The 22834-nt window shown below is 39.7% G+C and overlaps 1 pseudogene; it reads right to left on the bottom strand.

Moving 5' to 3' along the window:
- Positions 1 to 14770: 14770 nt before the first annotated feature.
- Positions 14771 to 15480, bottom strand: LOC120109474 (annotated as a pseudogene).
- Between the last annotated feature and the right edge of the window lie 7354 nt (positions 15481 to 22834).

The following is a 22834-nucleotide window of genomic DNA, read 5'->3' as shown; positions in this document are numbered from 1 at the left end:
AGATGCCTGCGTGCATCTTAAATTCATGTATTAGAGACCTGCGTGTCTCAATGAAAAGGGTTGTAATTTTATTTTTATTTTTATTTAATTTTTAAAGCAATCTGGGATGTAATCTGTGATGTGTGTTGCACGTCGATGGTTGATCGATATGTACATCAACAAGCTCAACATGCGCGGATCAAGATCAAGGGTTGATTGAAGATGGATCAAGGAGTTGATCACAATTGGACCTAGAGGATCAAGATCGAGTCAAGAGTTGAAGACGATCAAACCAATTGACGTGCATGTGCTTGTAAAATGACCCCATCCTGGATCCATGATCATCACCATTTAATTTTATTTTTGATAAATGCCTGGATGTTTAATGCTTATGATTATGCGGGTAGACTTATATTTGCATGAGATGTGAATACGCGATCGAGTGAGACCTAAATCGAAACCTCCCTAATCAGTCGAGGGTGAACCAACATGAGTTAGTCATATTAGATTAATTGATCTAATTGGTGTCTAGGCAAGCCTATAAGGTGGTTACTTAATTAGGACCTTACTCTCTGAGTAAGGGGAGCCTCCCACCTGCTTACCTGGCCAATTGTTCGATTACCTCTTATGAAGAACTCAAGTTGCAAACACTAAGACTTGATTATGCAATATTAAGTCCATAGGTCTTCCACCGTAGTAGAGCTGCTAAGGTCTTTCGGTGTTGATTTGTCTCGGCTGGACACAGTGGGCAAGTTGCATCGGGGGACTGGACCTCTCTATTAGACATGAGATGTTGTGGGGTAAAGGTGGGGTTGGGCACCAATAACTGTTAGGTGAGGACCCAATGACGACTTTATTTCTGCGGTTATACGGTGGGTCTGACTTAACTAAGTAATGGGACCAATAACTGTTAGGTGAGGTCTTCATCACTTAGAGACCAAGTACCACTGCAATTTGCTTGAGAAGCATTGTACAAGAGTTGTACACTCATCCATTTATATGTCACCAATAACTGTTAGGTGAGGCGGCATGTAAATCGGTGAGACCGCAGTACCCACTAAAAATCCTAGTCGCGTAGGGTTTTCGTTTCTCCATCAGGGGAGTATGAGGGATTCGAGAAAATAGTGGGAGCATATTTGTTTTAAAAGTCCCTAGAACAAATTAAGTTCAAGTACAAAGTCTAACTAGAATCTTTACTCTCTACAGATCACAATGTCAGCTTCAAACCCTTTGACCCGAATCCTTGAGACCAACAGACTGACCGGAACCAACTATAAAGACTGGCTTAGGAACCTGAAAATTGTTCTGAATTGTGAGAAAATAGGGTATGTGCTCGAGAATGATATCCCTAGGCTAGCACGTCCTACTGATGATCAGCGTGAGACGCATCAGAAGTGGACTGATGACGACATTAGGGTCAAGTGCTACATCATGGCATCCATGACTAACGAACTTCAATGCCAGCATGAGAACATAAAGACTGCTAGGGAAATACTGGCTCACTGCAAGAGTTGTATGGTGAGCAGAGCCGCACTGCACGCTTTGAAGTGTCCAAGAGGCTCTTCAAGGCAAAGATGCGCGAGGGGCAGTCTGTCCACGATCATGTTTGACTATGATCAAGGACCTCGAGGAGCTTGAGAAGCTCGGTATGTCCATGCATAAGGAACTGCAGATAGATCTGATCCTGCAATCCCTTCCTGATTCATTTGGTCAGTTTATAGTAAACTACCATATGAATAAAATTGAATGCACAAGACCGAATTGTTGAATGTTGGTAACTGCTGAAGGGGCCTTGAAAGGTTCAAGGGGCTCTGTTCTGGCTGCTGAGCTGACTTCTGGTTCCAAGAGAAAGTCTACTTGGAAGAAAAAGAAGCCTGCAAAGAAGCAGAAGAAAGACAAAAGCCTAAGAAGGAAGTTCATAAGAAAAGGCTAATGACAAGGAAAATGTTTCCACTGCAACGTCGACGGCCACTGGAAAAGGAACTGCCCTTCATACCTCGAGAGCCTGAAGAACAAAAAGGAGACACACCTTCTGAAGGTATGTTAGACTTGCTCGTAATTGAAACTAACCTTACGGTTTCTTCTACTTCTAGTTGGGTTATAGATTCTGGTTCTAGTGCTCATTTGTGCACTACTATGCAGGGTCTAAAGGAAAGTAGGAGGCTGGCGGAAGGTGCAGTGACCCTTCGGGTTGGCAACGGGGCAAGAGTTGCTGCTGTAGCTGTGGGCACCTACCTCTGCGATTACCGTCTGGATTTAGTTTATTGCTTAGAGACTGTTATTATGTCCCTGCTGCTAGCAGGAATTTGATTTCTGTTTCGTGTTTAGCACAGGATGGTCATGTTTTGACTTTGACAAAGACTGCTGTTCTATTTATTTCAGAAATAAATTAGTTGCACGTGGTTTCATGATTGACAGTCTCTATCACTTGCATATTGATGTGTCTGTGAATGTGTCTGAGCAAGTAGTGAGTGCCATAGGATCTAAAAGATCCAGAGATGAGATAAACCAGAAGTATTTGTGGCACCTCAGGCTTGGCCATATTGGAGAGGACAGAATGAACAAAATGGAGAAAGATGGGCTTCTCGGCCCATTGACTTCCGAGTCATATCCAGTTTGTGAGTCCTGTCTTCAAGAAAAATGGCTAGATTACCCTTTGTAGGACATGGGGAGAGGACCACTGAAATACTTACCCTGGTACACACTGATGTGTGTGGCCCATTCGATGTGCTAGCCAGGGGTCGTTATTCATACTTCATTACCTTTACCGATGACTATTCACGATATGGGTATGTGTATCTTATGAGATACAAATCTGAGTCTTTTGAAAAGTTCAAAGAGTTCAGAAATGAAGTAGAAAAACAGACTGGAAAAACCCTTAAGGTTCTTCGATCAGATCGAGGAGGAGAATACCTTAGTGGGAAATTCCGGGATATCTCAAGAGAATGGCATAGTCTCACAATGGACGCCTCCGGGTACACCTCAACTCAACGGGGTGTCAGAAAGGAGGAATCGGACTCTATTGGATATGGTCCGATCCATGATGAGCTTCACTGATCTACCTATGTTTCTTTGGGGAGATGCCTTATTATCCGCAATTTATTTATTGAATAGAGTTCCCTCTAAATCCGTTCCTACCACACCGTATGAGATATGGCATGGTAAGAAGCCGAGTCTTGGTCATCTCAAGATTTGGGGATGTCCGGCCCACGTCAAGCGACTACAGGCGGACAAGTTAGAGCCTAGGACCATAAGTGCTCGTTTCATTGGATATCCTAAAGAGTCATTAGGATACAATTTTTACGTCTCAGAGGATCACAATGTGTTTGTGAGCCGACATGCCGTCTTTCTGGAAAAACAGTTTATCCTTGATAGAGGCAGTGGGAGAAAAATTGAGCTTGAAGAGAGAGTCTCTGAAAAGCAACGAGTCATGGATCCTATAGAACCTATTCACATAGAGCCAGTACACGTAGTACCTCCTCCACCTCGTAGATCTAGTAGGGTCTCCCATCCTCCCGATAGATACTTAGGTATACTAGTAGAGGACACCGAGGAAATGTTCCTCATGGGAGATAGGGAACATGTACAGGATCCCAATACCTACAACGAGGCGATATCTGATATCGATTCCGAGAAATGGCTGGAAGCCATGAAGTCAGAGATAGACTCCATGTATTCCAACCAAGTCTGGACCTTAGTAGATCCACCAGAAGGTATAGTACCTATTGGATGTAAATGGATCTATAAAAGGAAGATAGGTTCGGATGGAAAGGTAGAGACCTATAAGGCAAGGCTAGTAGCGAAAGGGTATAGTCAGCGCGAAGGCATTGACTATCAGGAGACCTTTTCACCTGTAGCCATGCTGAAATCCATTCGAACATTGCTTGCCATTGCAGCATTTCATGATTATGAAATATGGCAGATGGATGTGAAAACTGCTTTCCTGAATGGATATCTTGATGAAGATATCTATATGGAGCAGCCTTTGGGTTTCACTTCCAGTGATGGTGATCACAAGGTCTGCAAGCTGCAAAGGTCCATCTATGGACTAAAGCAAGCATCTCGGAGTTGGAACACTCGTTTTAATGATGCGATCAAATCGTTTGATTCATCAAGAACGAAGAGGAACCGTGTGTTTACAAGAAGGTTAGTGGGAGTGCTGTCGTGTTCCTCGTACTGTACGTGGATGACATCCTCTGATAGGAAATGATATTCCATGCTAACCTCGGTCAAGGTCTGGTTGTCAAAAGAGTTCTCCATGAAAGACCTTGGGGAAGCATCCTACATTTTGGGGATTAAGGTCTATAGATAGATCTAAAGGATGCTTGGCCTATCACAGAAGATGTACATAGAGGAGGTACTGAAGAGGTTCAGTATGGAAAACTCCAAGAGGGGTCTATTACCCCTTAGGCATGGGATTCATCTCTCCAAAAAGATGTGCCCCAACACATCTGAAGAGATTCAACGCATGAGCAGGATTCCTTATGCTTCTGCAATAGGAAGCCTCATGTATGCCATGCTGTGTACGACCTGATATAGCCCTTGCTGTGAGTGTCACTAGCAGATATCAGTCGAATCCAGGCGAAGAGCACTGGACAGCTGTGAAGAACATTCTTAAGTACTTAAGAAGAACTAAAGATTTGTTCTTGGTCTTTGGAGGAGCATCGAGTTAAAGGTAGAAGGATACACAGATTCAGACTTTATGACTGATATTGATGATAGAAAGTCTACATCTGGATATGTGTTCTTGTGCAATGGTGGTACGGTAAATTGGAAGAGTTCCAAACAACCGATCATTGCTGATTCTACCATGGAAGCTGAGTATATCGCCGCCTCTGAAGCTGCAAAGGAAGCCTTCTGGTTCAAGAAATTCATTGCAGAGCTAGATGTAATGCCATCAGATGCCATCACACTCTACTGCGATAATAATGGCGCCATAGCTCTTGCTAAGGAGCCAAGGTCTCATCAGAAGTCCAAGCACATAGAGCGGCGTTTCACCTCATACGCGACTACCTCGAGAAGAAATATGTCGAGGTGCAGAGAGTAGACTCCGCGGACAACGTGGCAGACCCGCTCACTAAGCAGTTAAATCAGCAGAAGACTGAAGCCCACCTTGAGAAGATGGGACTTAGATATATGTGATTGGCTTTAGTGCAAGTGGGAGATTGTTAGATGTATGCCCTAGAAGCCAATCTGGCGGACACATTATTAATTCTGGACATAAATTTGTACTTGACTTTATTATTATTGAATAATAAATGGGCATCTTTTCATTCATATTGTTTATGTGTCTATGAATCGTCCAAGAAATTAATAAGATGATGATACATATTCTCAAGAGTTGAGAATTTGAGCCATGTATCATTGGTGATTAATTTCTAAATGCTCCTGATCAATGGATCATCACGAGGACGGTGATCGATCCGATCAGTGCACAGATCGCTTTTTCTGGATGGACGAGACTCGAGTCCACAGTGTAGGGACACTGAAGTGATAGTGCAGGTGCTTGTTAGAGAACAAGGGTACTGAGCGTGACCAAGACAAGAAGTCACTTGGATGTCTATCCACTCGTCAGTGACTTGCTTGATGTTGCAGTAGTATGACTGGTCCTTTGACCTGCGGTGCTTCGGCTACTCACAGTGAGGTTATTGTAGTTTGACTACACATATACATGGTCTCTAGCCATATGGGTCCTTGTAGTGTAGATTGGCTGCAGTAAGTTCACTGTAGGAGTAGGGTATGCACTTACATGGAATCTATCGACCTTGATAGAAGAGGAGTGATCCTATGTGATTTATTAGACTGAGTTCTAAGACCTTGGCCAGGGCAGTAATATAAAGTGGAGAAAGAGTTTTCACTATCGAACTCAAGTCGAATAAATCTAGACATATGACAGACGACGGGGTTTGACGAGTTATCCATGACCTCCGGTCTGTAGGGATCCACGATAGAAGGACTGTATCATACGATAACTGCACCTAGAGGTTCATCATTCTATTCTGCTGGGTGGCCACTACATACTGCTAGGTGTCACTGGTGGATGGTGAGACTCACAGGGATCATCTTGATGGTCGATAATCCCTGATGAGTTGAGTTGGAATTGTTTCAACCCATTGAAAGGAGTTTTCAATGATATTGTGATAGAGATCGCAATATATCTCACTACCAGTCAGAATAAACCTATGGGGTCACACACATTAGAGGTATTGACCGATCCGATGGTTGAATGTGATTAGGAATCACAAATAATCAATTAGATTGATAAATGAAACCCGCTAAGAGTTAGTGGTTAGAAGAAGGAACAATTGCAATCGGATTGCAATTTAATTTAATTAATTGGATTTAATTAATTGGACTTGATCATGAGTCCTACTTGGAGTGGATCATGGAGTCCTAATTGGATTAGGATTTCAAATTAAATTAGAATCCTATTGGAATAGGATTTCTAAAGTCCTAATTGTCTTAGGGCTGAAATTTAACAAGTCCTGATTAGATTAGGATTTTCTTAAGTCCTAATTAATTTTAAATTTAATCTAATTAATTTCATGACTCCTAATTGGATTAGGATTGAAGAGTTCAATGGTCATGGTTCAATTAAATCCTAATTGGATTAGGATTTGGAATGAAAGAAAGGGTGCACCTAGTCCTTTTGAAAGGGACTAAACCACCTAAGATTAAGCCCCTATCCACTTGATTAGATCAAGTGGAGGCATGCGTGATGTAAATAAGGAGGGAGGGGCGTACACCCCTCCCTTGGCATTTCACGGGAAGAAAAGGAGGAGGGGCCCACGCCCCTCCTCTTGAATAATGGATAAGGATGGAGCTCCTAAATTTTAGGAGCTCCAACTTTATCTTAAACAAAATAAAAGGGGGCTGCCGCATGGATTTTTTATTCCATTATTGAGCCGTACCTCTCCTTCTCTCAACCTTCTTTGAGCCGTGAGAAGCCCTCTCCTCTTTTGGGGTTTCATCAGCCACCAACAAAGAAAAGAAGGGAGGCGTGTGCATTTTTTTCTTTCCTTCTTCCACCAAAAAATAAAAGGCTGCAAGTGTATGCTTCCTTTTATTTTTTTTTCTCCTCTTCTTCATCCTCAAGAGAAAGCAACCAAGTGTTGATTGCTGCAAGGAGAAAGGATTCAACCATCATAGCCTCTCTGCAAGGGAGCTAGCACCTCGGGTAGATCAAAGGCTTCGATCGAATCATTACTTCGTGTGGATACCCGTAGAGGCCGACGCGTGTGCGCTTCCACTGAACCTTCATCAAATACCACGTGAAATCAGATTTGCGGAGACCATCTACCCGCACAAGGTGAAGATCTGATCTTCTTAATCATGATTTTAAATGATATAACAAGAATTTAATCCTGATCTATCTACAAAAGGTTTTAAAATACGTTCATGCGATGAACGGGATATGCACATGTCGTTCCGCGCGCATCTGAAAAAAATTTTGAATTTTCAGCGGTATGTGACAGATCCTAACACCTGGCTCTCTGGAGGAAGCACAAACTTACTCTACGCCAAAGTAAAGAATATTATAACAATGTTAAATCAAAAATTATAATTATGATAGTAAACAAATTAACATACAATATCAAATTCAATTCTTTATATGTACAACTCTAAAAAGCTTAACCTTATACAAAGGAAGCATATGATTCTACTTCGCATAATTGAGCGAATACAACTGACCTTTCCTTGCAACCGATCTTTAAAATTTGCTAAAATGAATCCAACCCTCTTGATGTGCTGGCCCAGTTCGTTGCGTCGGATGACAATCTTCTCACTCTCACAAAGCTGCCACACATCTCTTGTTTGAGTGGGTCCCTATCTTATCCTCACTCTCTCCTGTCCATCTATAAAAATATAATAAAATATAAATTAAAAATAAAGCCAATTAAAGCCGACTGAATTAAATTATTTAGATTGTAGTAAGAATTAATATATGATATTTCAATCAAATTATCCTGGATCTGCAAGTCATCTATAATACCCTCCTCGCCTGGTAATCAGCAGAACGCTCGTGCTGAGATTGGGGCTCGTGGGGCTGCTGGAACTGCAAAAACTGATCAAAAGTTGATCTCACCTGAGACTGCTGAAACTCCACATCTGTTGTTACCTAGTATTCATAAATAAGAATCAATATCAGTTAAATGATAATTCAATACTAAATAAATTACTAATAAAAAATAATATTTATTAACTAAATATGATAAGAGAACACAATAATTCATTCAATGTATGCATTGTAAATATTCCTTACCATTAAGAATTAAGATTATTACTCTCCCATTCAACATCGGTCCTAAACAAACTTGTTGTAGCATTTAGTTCATTAGTCAACACAACATTATAAGGCATACACTTAGTATATGTCTTATCATCCTCTTCTTCCAACCCTTTTTTCCATATCATACAAGTTCCTAGGTTTAGTCTTAATGATAACAGACCTATTCTTATCTTTTGAGTCTTACACAAAAAACACTTAGCTTGAGATAAAAAAATGAATAGGTCATCTTTTAATAACACACTAGTATGTATGAACCTTAAAATATTTACAAGTATGAATCCATTTATGTCTAGTCTCAAACCTCTAGATGAGTTTATATCCATCCAAACACATCAGAATAATACTACTTTAAACTTTTTATAATAATCCAGCTCATAATATATGTAAGGGCACCATAATACGTTTTTTCTGTCCGCCTCAACCATAACACCATTGTTTTAGATTTTTCTAAATTTCTTACACTCTTTAGTATGAAACTTTAAACAGTTTATGATGAACCCATCATATCTATTGATAATATTGTTTAGACCTCGAGCAATGACTATTAATCATCAGAACAATTTCTCTCCATCATCATTGGTACCTAAAAAAATGATAGAAGTAATGATTAATTATTCGATGTTAATGTCCACTAAAATTATTAAAAAAATCTAATGTATTAAGCGTCTAACATGTTTGAAAATCCAATCAGGAAATAACTCAACCAGCCATATTAGCTCAATCCTTGGGTTAGGACGAATGTTATGGTTGACTCTTTGCTGAACAACTAAAAATTCTCTATACGATCAGCAAATCTTTGGTTAATAATGTTATATCTGATATGATATTAAATTTAAATTTCTTATAACTGTGATACTCAGATATAAGTCACTATGAAGTAAGACATAACGATGTGTATATGCTAATAATTTTTTATCGAGAATAGCACTTTCAACCCTCCCCGAAACTCTTCCACCAGATGAGAATTTGTAAACTTTTACATTCTCTAGAATGTCACAATTCTTTTTGAGGTCGATTGAAAGCAGTCTCTACACCTTTATGATATCTTGAACAAAATGTCAAATACTCTTTAGCAATATATCCTTCAGTAATTAAGCCCTCGGGATAGGCTCGATTGTGTACATAATCCTTTAAGTGCATAATAAATCTTCAACATAAATATGGACATCAATTATCAACATCAATATGATATTCCTGAAGCTAATAATTTTTAAATATGGACATTAGATTTTAGCAAAACTTTCTCTCAATAGGATACATCCATCGTAGTAAACCAGTCCACCAAGTTTAGCTTCCATCGTTAAGTGAATGAGTAGATGAACCATAATGAAAAAAAAAACTCAGAAGGAAAGATCTTTTCCATATAGCAAAGTGTAAGTGCAACATTACACTCCAAGTAATCAAATTCTTTTAGATCAAAAACTTTGGACATAATGCTTTAAAAAATGATGACAATTGAGAAATAATTGTCAGAATTTGTTTCAGCGTTGACGATCTTAAAGCCAATGGAAAAATATATTGCATCAAAATATGACCATCAGACTTTTAAGATTTAAAAGTTTTCCACTCTTTCAATATGCTTGTAAATATTCGATGGCATATCCATCAGGAACCTTCATATTTTTTTAGAATCATTAAAAAATTATCTTTCTCTTAAGTAGACATTGTGTAATATGCAGAAGCATATAAAATTTATTATTGGCAAACTCTTTCGGATTAAACTCTTGTTTTATGCCCATGTCTTCCAAATCAAGATGTGCTTTCAAGTTATCTTTGGTCTTTCCATCAAGATTTAATAAGTTCCAATCGAGTTATCACAATAACATTCTTCTCTTATACATCATATCAAGATTATGCCAAAAAAGATTATACTCTTAATAAGGTAAAATCAAAGAAAATGCTCTTTTTTTCCATAATTGTTCTATGTAGATGCTTCCATTGTGTCATCGTCATTTTTCTGTCCATATATGTTGTCATCATTTTCGAAGAAGTTGTCAACATGCTAAAAAAACCTTGCATCAAGATTGTTAGTAGTGATCTCTGCTATTAACCCTTCATTCATTGAGCTACCAACATCTTTTCTTCCCCTTTTCTTAATTTGAATATTTGGAGACCTTACCATAACTATAATTGATGCCATACATTTGTCTAAGAACTTCAGTTCCAGTTGGTGGAATAGGAATAGATTGCAACTCTATAGTGCTATCAAATAGATCATTTTGAAATCAAAATGGATAGTTTGCTTTTAACTATCGACGATGGCCCGTATATACAGAACTTTCCTCCATATTTCAACCAATACAAATAGGTTGAATTCCCACAAGAAGGATATGAAATATGCTCATTAGTGCTCTAGCCAGAATAAATTAGCATATGCAGAAAAATTATTGATAATTCTAATAAGAGTTGCCTGCAATTTGAATATTTGGCCAGTGAAAGCATCAAATGAACTATACCCTTCCATAACTATTTCAATTTTTTTATTAAATGCTGTAAAAAAATATCAATATCATTACATGAGCTCTTATCACCTAGAATAACTATTGACAGAATGAGTGAAGATTGTTTCGTAAAGATCCATAGTGCAAAGGAATCGAAACAATTAGCCAAGTGCTATATGTAGAACTAATCGTTCGGAATAGATTGAACTCGTCAGTAGCTAAACCTAGCCTAATATTGCGAACATCAGAAGCAATTTTATGATGCCTAACATCAAATGGTTTCTATGCTAAACTATCTGTTGGGTGTCTTACCATTCCATCCTATGTACAACTTTATCATGCTAATCCTATCGAAAAAGTTGTCTTCAATAATGTGTGCATCCTTTTCAATCTATGTATGAGAGAAAAAAAACTGTAAAACTTTGGCCGATTTATTTCTCTAGTTCGTGCAATTTCCACTTCATTCAACAAATTTTCTTGTCTTCTTTGATATTTTTTTCCATCGTGAAGATCCATATATTTGGCACAATTTTTTGTTAAATTTTTTACTACAATATAAAATACAGTTATTCGAACAACTGTATATCTTTTCGTATCCAAGATTCAATTCTTTTACTAGTTTTTTGGCTTCATAAAGAAGATGACGGCAAAGTAACACTTTCCAAAAATGCATCCATTAATAATAGAAGCAACATAGTGAAAGACTTACTAAGACCACCTATTCAAATATTTCAAATGGAATAAATACACAAGAAAAAAATCTTCAAAAAATACTTACAACCTAGATATAGTTTTTAATCACAATCTTTTATTAAGTTATGATACCGAGTTGTATCATCATTAGATGAATGAATAGGTTTCTCACATGCAGAGAATCAGTAAATGTACACTCATCACCTAATGCAGCTATTTCTTGTCCGCCACTAAAATCTATTAAATTTTCAATATCATGTCCAAGAGCATCTCTCAGTAAGCTCCTTATATCATATTCTCCTATAGAATTTCTTTCTGTTTATTAGATCCAAAACTAGAGGTGTGTTCTATATAGGAGAGTTGATTACATAGAAATGACAATATCGCCTCTCTATGAAATACCCATTCACTATAACCTTTTAGAAAACCTTCCACACCAAATGTTCTTCAATAGTTTTTGAAGCAAGAGAAGAACAATTTACACATTTTTGATATGGACATAAAATTTTTCCATTCATATTAGCTTTCTCAAAAGTAAATTTAATAAAATTCTAAACTCCATCAAATATTCTTTGATAGATCTCGACTTATTTCTCCAACTTTTATCCATTCTATTAGAATACCAATGAATTACAACTTATCTAAATAAATAAATAAATAAATATTTAATATAATATTTCCAGGAAAATTATAAGGAAAAAGAACTTAGCAACTGACATGCACTTTATAAACTTTGATTGGCAGTAAGTATATTCAATTCTTGACGCATGAGCCATTAAGTTGGTAAACTAATGAATATCAAAATAGATCAATGAAACAAGCAGTGATATTTAGAGGATAATATGTGTTTCATATAAACTGGAATATATACATAGTCTCATAATTAAATATCTATATATATAAGTGTTGTATATATAGATACATATATAATATACATCTGCATAATAAAACATATATATCTTTTTCTCTATACTGAAACACACAAGCACACAGCACACTAGTCTTTCCTCTACCAAATTCTAACGTCCACAATCCATAATCACGTTTTTCCTCGAGTCAAGCCTTGGATATCCCAAACTTCATAGACCCCTCCTCCAAATACAAGAAACAAAGGATACAATTAACAAAGAGTAGCGATATCTTTAACTCAAACACTCACAATCCACTCTTCAATAATGCCTACAATTTTAAAGACATGTAGGCTAGAATTTAAAAGGGATGGAGGATAAATATCAACCTCTAAATAAAGTTATCATGCAAGGTATTAAAACAAACAACAAACCCCATAGCCCCATTAAAATTCAAAGTTTCAAAAAACATTCCAAATAGTCAAACCCTCATCTTATCCAACCTCCTCATCAGTGCTTCACCTCCACTCCCCACCAAATTAGATTCCCTCCTCTTCATTCGAACGTTATAGAAGCCCAATCTTATTAAGCTCATCATCATGCCCATCCTCCTTCTCAGCCCACTCCATTCCTTACCTCTATTTCTCTACATTGCTTACAACTCATAAAACTTAACTAGAAGGCACTCCCCCATCGCTTCATGCTCCTAATGCCCTAGATCCTATTCAATTCAGCTATCAACCAGGCAGCATGTGCGCTTAGACTCCGCCGCTTAGAAAAAAAAATAAAAACAAAATAGAAGGAAATGAGGGTTTCTTCCCCCAACTCATTGATGACAAACTACTAAGGGTTCCCCATGGTATCCAAATGAACAGAAATAAATTGCGGGCAGCTAATGCTAAAGACAATCGTAAATAGCTGGAAGGATTGAAAAGATGCAAGTGGACTAACCTTTTGTAGGATCGAGGACGAGGCGATGGAGGAGGAGGCCGGCGAGAAGCGATGGAGGAGGAGGCCGGCGGAGAGGCTGGTGAGGGAGGAGGAGGTCGGGCGAGAGGCAAAGGAAGAGTAGGCCGGGGGCCTAGAGAGGCTAGTGACAGAGGAGGAGGCTGGTGAGAGGAAGGAGGAGGAGGAGGCTAGGAGAGGGGAAGGTGGAGGAGGCCGAGGGAAGGCAGTGGAGCAGGAGAGAAAAAATTTAGAAAGGGCAAGGCTGAGTTGAGCTAAGGTTTGTATGTTTATTGGCTTCCGACGATGCTTTAAAGCGTCATAGATTTTACGACACTTTCAAAAAAAGCATCGAAAAATAGTTTTAACGTGCCGATGCAAAGAAGCATTGCCGGAAACCATAACAAGAGAACTCTTTTATCTAGCATCGGCAAAGCTGAGCTCGCTTAATCTATTCCTGACACTTCTTTCTAGCATTGGCATAATTCTATCGCCTTTTCTAGTTATCCCAAAAACACCGATGATTTGAACCATTTTATGTCATCTGCTACCTTTAAATTTTTTTTACAAACTAAAGATCATATAATTTGGGGACCTCTAACATATGTATTAAATGGTCAAATTAAAAAGTTACTCGATGCATAGACTTGAAGGTCCCAAAATTCCCATTATTCAATCTACAGCTAGATCAGATCTGAGTGAAGATCTACTAGAATGGAAGCCAAATCAAGCTTTTAAGTGCACGAGGCTCACCAAACTCCCATTGCGAACAAACTTGGGGTTTTTTAAATATGAATATTCTGTACAAAAAGAATTGTTTATATATGGTATAAGTTGTTTATGGTGTAAGTTGCGGAACATAAGATCTAATTGATTAAAAAATTTGTTAGCTATTTATTTATTAGCACGAGTTGCATGATATTTTACCATATTATTTATACAAGGAAGAACAACGGCAACAAGTGACTTCAAATAATTGGAGCTTTATACAACATTATATACATACATACATACATACATACATACATATATATATATATATATATATATATATAATATATTATATATATATATATATATATAATAATTCAGAGTTTAAGGGCACGAGGCTTACCAAACTTCCATTGCGAACAAACTTGTGGTTTTTAAATAGAATATTCTGTACAAAAAAGAATTTTTATATGTGGTATAAGTTGTTTATAATGTAAGTTGGTGAACATCAAGATTTAATTGATTAATAAATTTTGTTAGCTATTTATTTATTAGCACGAGTTGCATGATATTTTACCATATTATTTATACAAGGAAGAACAACGGCAACAAGTGACTTCAAATAATTGGAGCTTTACTGAGGTTTCCTACTACATTACTGGCAAATTTATTGAACTTGTTCAAACTTACAGCTTTTTCCTAATGATGAATACTCTGAGAAATTCCCATAATTATTCTCCAGTGATCGATAGCCTTTTATCTAGTCCAACAAATCACAGTCTTAGACATTCCATCCTCCCCCTCCCTCTCCCTTTCGACATAAACACACAGCTGTCGCAGGATTAGGAAGGTTATTGGTGCTCCAAGCAAACTTAAAATTACACCTTGGTAACGGAAACATATTGTGGGTTAAAAACCATTGCAAAGCAGGGCTAAGCCATGCTATCAGTTGTCACGCATCTCCCCAAACCTCAACCGTCTTTCATCAGAGAGACGCTTGGCTAAACGTGTGAGCGCTTCTTCATTGGTTACGTCCCCTTTTGACCTCCTCAAACAAGCCAGTCTCCAAGTTCACCCTCGACACATGCTTCTTGAGAAGATCACTCCCAATTTGCACAAGCTTTAGCAAGTTCTCCTTTGTTGAGACGTCCACAGATGATGTGCTTCCAATCAAGTTGTCATCCTAATATTTAACAACGTGAACATAAATCATATTCCTTGCCGCAACAGGGGAAAAGCTTCTTTTTCTTTTTTGCTCATCATGATAAAGTGGTAAAGTTTACCTGTATGCGAAGATAGTTTTCCCTGCAAGCGAGCGCTTGGAACATTGCACATAAATGGATATCAACCATATCGGCACTGGCTTGAGTAAAAGCGTTGATCAATGGCGTATCACCACTGTCGTACAACCATCCTAGTACACCCCATTTGGATGCCTCCTGTGCAGTGAACTTCTCTTCCAACTTTGCTGATCCGGTCCCAAGAGAGATTACAAGGAATTTGCTATAGTCCACTGGTTTGATGGAATGGAAGTCTTTGTTTTCCACACAGACCTCCTTTGCATTTGGCTCATCGCTGCTAATGTCTGTTAAGTTATTGGATTATACGGTTAGAAGTCTGTTGTGTTACAAAAGATGATATCATTCTATAAACTCTTACTGGATTATTGCTGCAACCCCTCCGTCGACAAAGATTAAAGCTTTGTTTGTTTCCTTGGGCATCTTTTGTTTCAAAGTAGTGGGCAGGAAGATAGGTTGGAGCTGCAGATGTGCTAATGCATATATCAGATAGAAGAGGATTTTTCAGAGGTGTATTCCTTGCCTGCGCAACAAAAAGGAAAATGAGACTTAAAAAAATGATGTCTTCATTAAACAAGCGTGAAAGGAGATCAGGTTATGGGAAGGGATGGTAGACTGATTACCTCAAAGGTGGAAAAGACGGTGGGCTGAAGAAACTTAATATCAAAAGCTGGAATAACTATGTTAGTTAGAGCTTGATGAAGCCTTGATTCACCAAGTAATTCCTCGTACTTTGAGGTGCAGATACTTCCCATCATATTTGGGCCCCAGTGACTGCAGTAAACAACTTAGTAATTGAAGAACAGAATCCCAGTCCCTGCAAAAAGTAAAATTTTATCTCTTAGTCCCTAAATAGAATGGGCAATTCGTAATTATATATGACACCACCTATTACAGTCAGATCCATCAATCAACATGCATGATGCCTTACAAATTAAGGTTAAATCTTTGTTTCTCAATTGCTGCTTAATTCATATGATGATCACAAAGGGAGTAAATCATAACTTGTCCTACTTACTTTTGAGGGAAAATCTTGGGCAGTGCTCTAAATAGAACTTGGTGGATATCTCTTTGCGGCAAAGAGTGGGCGATTATCCTTATTGGGAGTCGTAAGCATTGCGGTCACTAGCCCTCCTGTACTTGTTCCAGCAATGATGTCAAAGTAGTCTGCTATCCTTGCATCCTTTCCATCAGATCTGCTTCCACCAATTCCATTAAGATCATATAGAAGTTTGGAGGAAAGAAGAAGCTTAAGAAGATGAAATATAATTTACTTGGAGTTTTTGATTCGAGAAGGCAAGGATGGTTCCTGGGATTATGCCTCTTACACCACCGCCACCATCCGATGCTAAGCACTGTGACCAGCCTTCCCTTACAAGGTGGAGGGTTTGCAAGTTTCCCAATCTGCTAGCCATTCACTGAAACAGGCTGTACGGTTCAAAAAATAATGCTGTAGAGGACTAGTTCAGAACAAAAACTCGCCAGCCTAGTTTCTCTCGATCTTCTAACTCTCTTTGATAATAGCTATTATAGGCAAGGAGACGCATGGCAAAAGCCATTCCGACGTTAAAAAATTTGAGCATTTCAACGCATGCAGAATGTGTTTATTTTTTTAATGTAAAAACACCTTTCACCTTTTTCTCAAATGCACATGGACAGCCAACTACCACCCTAATATTTAGCCCAACAGTTTTGTCCTCTTCCATTGCATGCCACGTCCTCTTATTACCATTACCCTTCCATCTTTTTGGCGGAAGGTAGGTCCACGTACATCGTTGGATTTTAATATTATCATGCTCCTCTGCGTTCTGCCTACTGTAGCTGAGCCACTGGTTGCCAATATATATGGGGTTAAGATATATCCTCCACGTGGAACAAGATAACTATTAATAAGATGACGTGATGTGGTTGGCATGGATGCGATGGTTCCTAAGTTATCCCTCCGAAGTCAACATTTCAGTGTTACTCCGTGCTCTCCGTCCAACGATTAAATAATTTAAATTCAACAAACTTTGTGTACCATGAGCTAGCAAATACCTCAATTTGTAACTCCAAGTTGTCTCATCTTGCATTTAAGGGAACAAGCATGGGTGATCCAATCAACCTAACTCTACCAATGATTGATATAACTTTACTTATGATTGATTGATATAATACATCCCTCAAGATGATCTAACATAATGCCAACTGAAGCTAATATCATACAATCCTAGATGCACATTGGACAAGTTGATATATGATGGTGATTGATTTCTTTAAGGGATAGGTTGTAATATACATAAATTATATTTTATATAATAATATAGACTACTCATTATAAGAAAGTATAGAATCCATAATATTATTTTTATGATATTTTTGAAAAATTCTGAAAAATAACATTTTGCCCTACATTTTTGGTAAATTGCCGGGTTTTAGTTTATTGCTCATCTTTATAATAAAATTTTCAAAGTTGAACATTTTATTGCTCATCTTTATAATAAAATTTATCTTGTATTTGTTAAAAATTATCAGAAATTAGTTTCTAGATTTGTCACGCCCGAGCCCGAGGCGCGGCAGACGCCGCACGCCCGCACGGCGGGCCGCACAGGCGTGCAAGGCATCGGATCATATCAAAGCAAATACAGATATTCAAAACTGACATAATTATTTAAATTTATTCAAAAGCAGTCTTACAAAATTTTAAAATAACATTTGCTAACATAATTCAAATGTCCAAACTAATCTAACTGAAATGCCAACAACTAATGGAATCATCGGAAATCTAACGCACTCCCAATCCCGTGCGATCAAGCCTCTGAATCTGAAAAACAGAGAAAAATAAAATAATGAGCTACACTAGCCCAGTAAGCAACAAAACCCCAAAGTGGGTCAGAGCATATCAGATCAAAATACAGGATAATGTCTGGAATAAATCATAAATAACATCGTTTTACTGTTTTCAAAACTTATTATCATTTTTCCAAAATCTGATACCAGAATCTCAACATGATAGGCTACGGCCACGTAACCCAGTGGCATGGGTTGCACAAGGTGCCAAACACCACTATTATTAAGCACCGGTGGTACGGTGTTCAAATACCACTATTCTAATCACCGGTGGTACGGTGTCCAAATACCACTATTCTAATCACCGATGGTACGGTGTCGAAACCGGTTTCTCACAGATTACAAGTCGACAGGTCCAACGTATAATCCCCATTGGCGGGGCCAGAACAGAACAGAACAGATCATAGCCATGCTGAGAATACATATATATAAAAACAGTTTTCATAAATTTTCCAGTCATAGTTTACGGATTTCAGAGCATAATTTTCAAATGAAATTTAACATGCCAGACCCATTTTACTAAATACAAAACATATTTCAGAATTTAATCTACTAATAATTATTTTAGAAAAATGCACTTTGAAGCATTAAGTTACTTACCTCTTCTCGCTTGATCCCTACTTCAGATAGGCGAATCAGGTTCACCTGTTTAAATTTAATTAATTCCTTGTTAATTTCAGAACTAAGCAAAATCCAAAAATAATTCTATTGGACACGGCCCAATAAGGCCTAGAGTTGGCCCATAATGGGCATGGCCCGATAGGGCCCATATCGGACACGACCCAATGGGCCCACATAGACCCAGCTGAATAGGGCCCAAGGTTGGCTTTTTAATTAGTTCATTTATACAATAAAATTTATTGTAGGGACTAATACTTAATTACAGGGTACTGTTCTATAATAAAACTTTAGTGGAGGGACCAATCAAATATATTTGGGGACCCTTATTTAATAATCTTTCTTATAGGGAACAAACATAAATTGCAGAAGGCTCTTTTGTGAAATAATATACTGCCAAGGGCTTAACTGCAAAATTCCATTTATTGGCCAAACGGGTTCGGGTTTCAGGTGTTGGGTTCCGGGTTCCGAGTTTCGGGTCGGGTTTCGGATTTTCGGATTTCGGGTTTCGGGTTCTCTCCCTTTTTTTTTTTTTTTTTTTTATAACCGGGCCCAATTGGGCCCAAAGTGAACCAGGCCCAAGTCGGGCCCACGATGAACAGGGCCCATGCTTGGCCCGTTCGGCCGTAAGGGCCCTCATCTTCCCCAAAACCCCTCCCCATGGACAGGGGAGTTGGAAACCGAGAGAGGAAGGGGGAAATCGGCGGGGTGGTCGGCCGGCCTAGGCGGCTAGGGGCCGTCGCCCCGATCGACGGCCAGCCGATCACAGTGGCGGCCGGCGGCCGCTGCGGCTCCCGGCGTGAAGAAGCAACCGAGAAGATCTCGGTTTGGGGCCAAAGCAAGGGAGGAAAGCATGCTGAATAAAGGGCAAAAGAGGCTTACCGGTGGTGGCAGAGGCCGGCAGAAGGAGGATCTCGGGCTCGGCCCGGCAGCTAGCAGCGGCGGCGGTGCTCGGAACCGAGGGGACGGATCTCAGAACAGGGGAAGGCTTGCGAAGGGGATTCGGACGGCGCTTGGTCGGGAAGAGGACACCGGTCACTCGGGAGGCAAGAACAAAGAAAGAAGAGGGAGGAGAAGGAGGAGAGGGAGGAGGAAGAAGCTCGGAGGTGGCCCTAGGGGAAGGTAAGATGGGGTTTTATCGTCCCATCGTAACGGCCCTCCGCCGCGAAAATCGCGGCCGCGTTCGAACGAGATCCGCGGGCCGCGGTTGGCCGCGGATTTACCGGAGGGGGGGGGTGCCGCGGGTATCCCGCGGCGCCCTTGCCCCGTTTGTCCCCGGAGGAGCCGGAGAGGATCGCCATCGCGATCCTCTGTTCCGGCTCTTCCCAAAAGAAGAGTCGGGCTGAAGTCGGCTGGGGCTGCCGGCTTCAGCCCGTATCTCACATTCTCTCCCCCTTAGAAAAATTTCGTCCTCGAAATTTAACATATCTCAGTTTGCAAAAAGGTCCGGATATTTTTTTTTCATCTCGTCCTCTAGTTCCCATATAGCCTCACGTTCTGAGTGATTGCTCCACTGGATCTTGATATAGGGAACTGTGCGCCTTCTTAATACTGTTTCTTTCTATCAATTATCCGTACAGGCTGCTTAATTTGCATAGCAGAGACAACTCGAGGAAAAGTGTAAGTACCACAAACTACGAAGTTAAATTCATTGTCTTTAGGGGTCTGAAATTTTACTTGCTTTTCATGGCAATTAATGGTAGCAAAGTGTGACGCTGACTAGTCTATACCGAGAATTATGCCAAAGTCATGCATATCTATAACTATCAAATCAACAGGCAAGTCTCTACCTACCATCTGAGCTGGACAAATTTTGCAAATCTGATTACCGGTCATCCCATTCCCGACGGGGGTGCTAACATGCAAATCATACTCTAATAGCACACAAAATAGGTCATGTTTTTGCACAAATATCGATGACACAAGGAATGCGTAGCAACAGAATCAAACAGTATATAAGCATAAACATAAGCAACCGGTAGTGTACCTGACACCACAGTATTGGATGCCTGAGCATCCTGCTGAGTCAGTGCGTAAATACGACCCTGTGGTGCGCGGTCTCCCCCTGTCCGCTGCTCAGAAGAAGAAGGCTGAGCCGACTGAACCGGAGCAGGATAAGCTTGTACTTGTTGGGTCCCTGTAGCTTGGGGCCTCTGATCTGATTGTGATACTTGTTGATTATAAGGGCACTCCTTTATCCTATGACCCTGTTGTCCACATTTGAAACAAGCGCCGGACAATCGTCTACAGAGTTCTGTCTTATGGGCGCCTCCACATGCTTCACATTTAGGCTTCTCTTGTTGGATAGTCTCACCATAAGATCCCTGCTTTTCTGATTGCCCAGACCTATTACGAGATTTGCTGTCCTGCTAGAATTCTGTCCACTATGAGTATCATCATCTCTGCTCCTCTTCTTTTGTATTCTATCTTTTGAATCTTGTGTTTCCTTCCAGACAATTTCCATATTCTTGGCCCTATCTACCAATTCATCATAGTTTGTTGAGTGCACTGCGGCAAACCCCCGACGTAAGTGAGGCTTCAATCCTTCTTCAAATCTCCTTATCCGAGACTCTGCATCTATGACGAGGGTGGGAGCAAACCGAGCTAACCTGGTCAAACTCTGCCTCATACTCATCCACGGTCATAGTTCCTTGAGACAGATTTAGAAATTCCCTCTCTAGCTCCCTAAGGCGACTTGAAGGGAAATACTTGGAGTAAAAGGCTGTGCGAAATCTCTGCCAGGTAAGTGCCTCCTGCTCGGGTGCCAATGTGCGCTCCACAGACATCCACCAATGATGAGCTCGGTCCTGAAGCATATAGGTGGCAAATCTGACCTTCTCTTCATCGGTGCACTCCATTGCCCTGAAGGCTTTCTCCATTTCATCTATCCAGGCTTCGGCCTCTTGAGGGCTAGTGGTGCCCTTAAAAGCTGAAGGAGCCATTCTTTTGAATTCTGCTATACTCCTTCTTTGCTCAGGAGGAGCAACATCCTGTTGGGACTGGTTGCTGAGGTTGTTGCCTCTGTTGGCGTACTAACCCGACGACCTCCTCGATCAGTTCGAGCACCGAGTTTGATTTCCGGCGGCAGCTTCTGGAGTTGATTGACCCTGAGGCCCTGAGCTATGCGATGCCTCGCCCGCTTGGTTGTGGGGGCTCTTCCCCGAGAGCCCCTAACCATCCGATTCAAGCTACGGACACGGCGAGGCGGCATTCTGATTCAGTAAAAATGTAAATGTTATAAAATCATCTAAACAGAATAATACATAATAGTTAACAAAACAAATGAACATTATCCTCTTATCTAGTTCCTACCCATCTCTCAACCTTTCTGACGAATTCTAAAGATCCTAAAACTTAAGCTCCATCTGACTATTTCAAAAACAATCCCTAAGAATCTGAAACCTGAGCTCTGATACCACCAAATCTGTCACGCCCCGAGCCCGAGGCGTGGCAGACGCGCACGCCCGCACGGCGAGCCGCACAGGCGTGCAAGGCATCGGATCATATCAAAGCAAATACAGATATTCAAAACTGACATAATTATTTAAATATATTCAAAAGCAGTCTTACAAAATTTCAAAATAACATTTGCTAACATAATTCAAATGTCCAAACTAATCTAACTGAAATGCCAACAACTAATGGAATCATCGGAAATCTAACGCACTCCCCAATCCCGTGCGATCAAGCCTCTGAATCTGAAAAACAGAGAAAATAAAATAATGAGCTACACTAGCCCAGTAAGCAACAAAATACCCCAAAGTGGGGTCAGAGCATATCAGATCAAAATACAGGATAATGTCTGGAATAAATCATAAATAACATCGTTTTACTGTTTTCAAAACTTATTATCATTTTTCCAAAAATCTGATACCAGAATCTCAACATGATAGGCTACGGCCACGTAACCCAGTGGCATGGGTTGCACAAGGTGCCAAACACCACTATTATTAAGCACCGGTGGTACGGTGTTCAAATACCACTATTCTAATCACCGGTGGTACGGTGTCCAAATACACTATTCTAATCACCGATGGTACGGTGTCGAAACCGGTTCCTCACAGATTACAAGTCGACAGGTCCAACGTATAATCTCCATTGGCGGGGCCAGAACAGAACAGAACAGATCATAGCCATGCTGAGAATACATATATATAAAAACAGTTTTCATAAATTTTCCAG

This window comes from Phoenix dactylifera, unplaced genomic scaffold (genome assembly GCF_009389715.1).
Source record: "Phoenix dactylifera cultivar Barhee BC4 unplaced genomic scaffold, palm_55x_up_171113_PBpolish2nd_filt_p 002240F, whole genome shotgun sequence".
Taxonomy (NCBI): domain Eukaryota; kingdom Viridiplantae; phylum Streptophyta; class Magnoliopsida; order Arecales; family Arecaceae; genus Phoenix; species Phoenix dactylifera.
The sequence above is the reverse complement of the archived record's forward strand: the minus strand, read 5'-3'. Positions and strand labels throughout refer to the sequence as shown.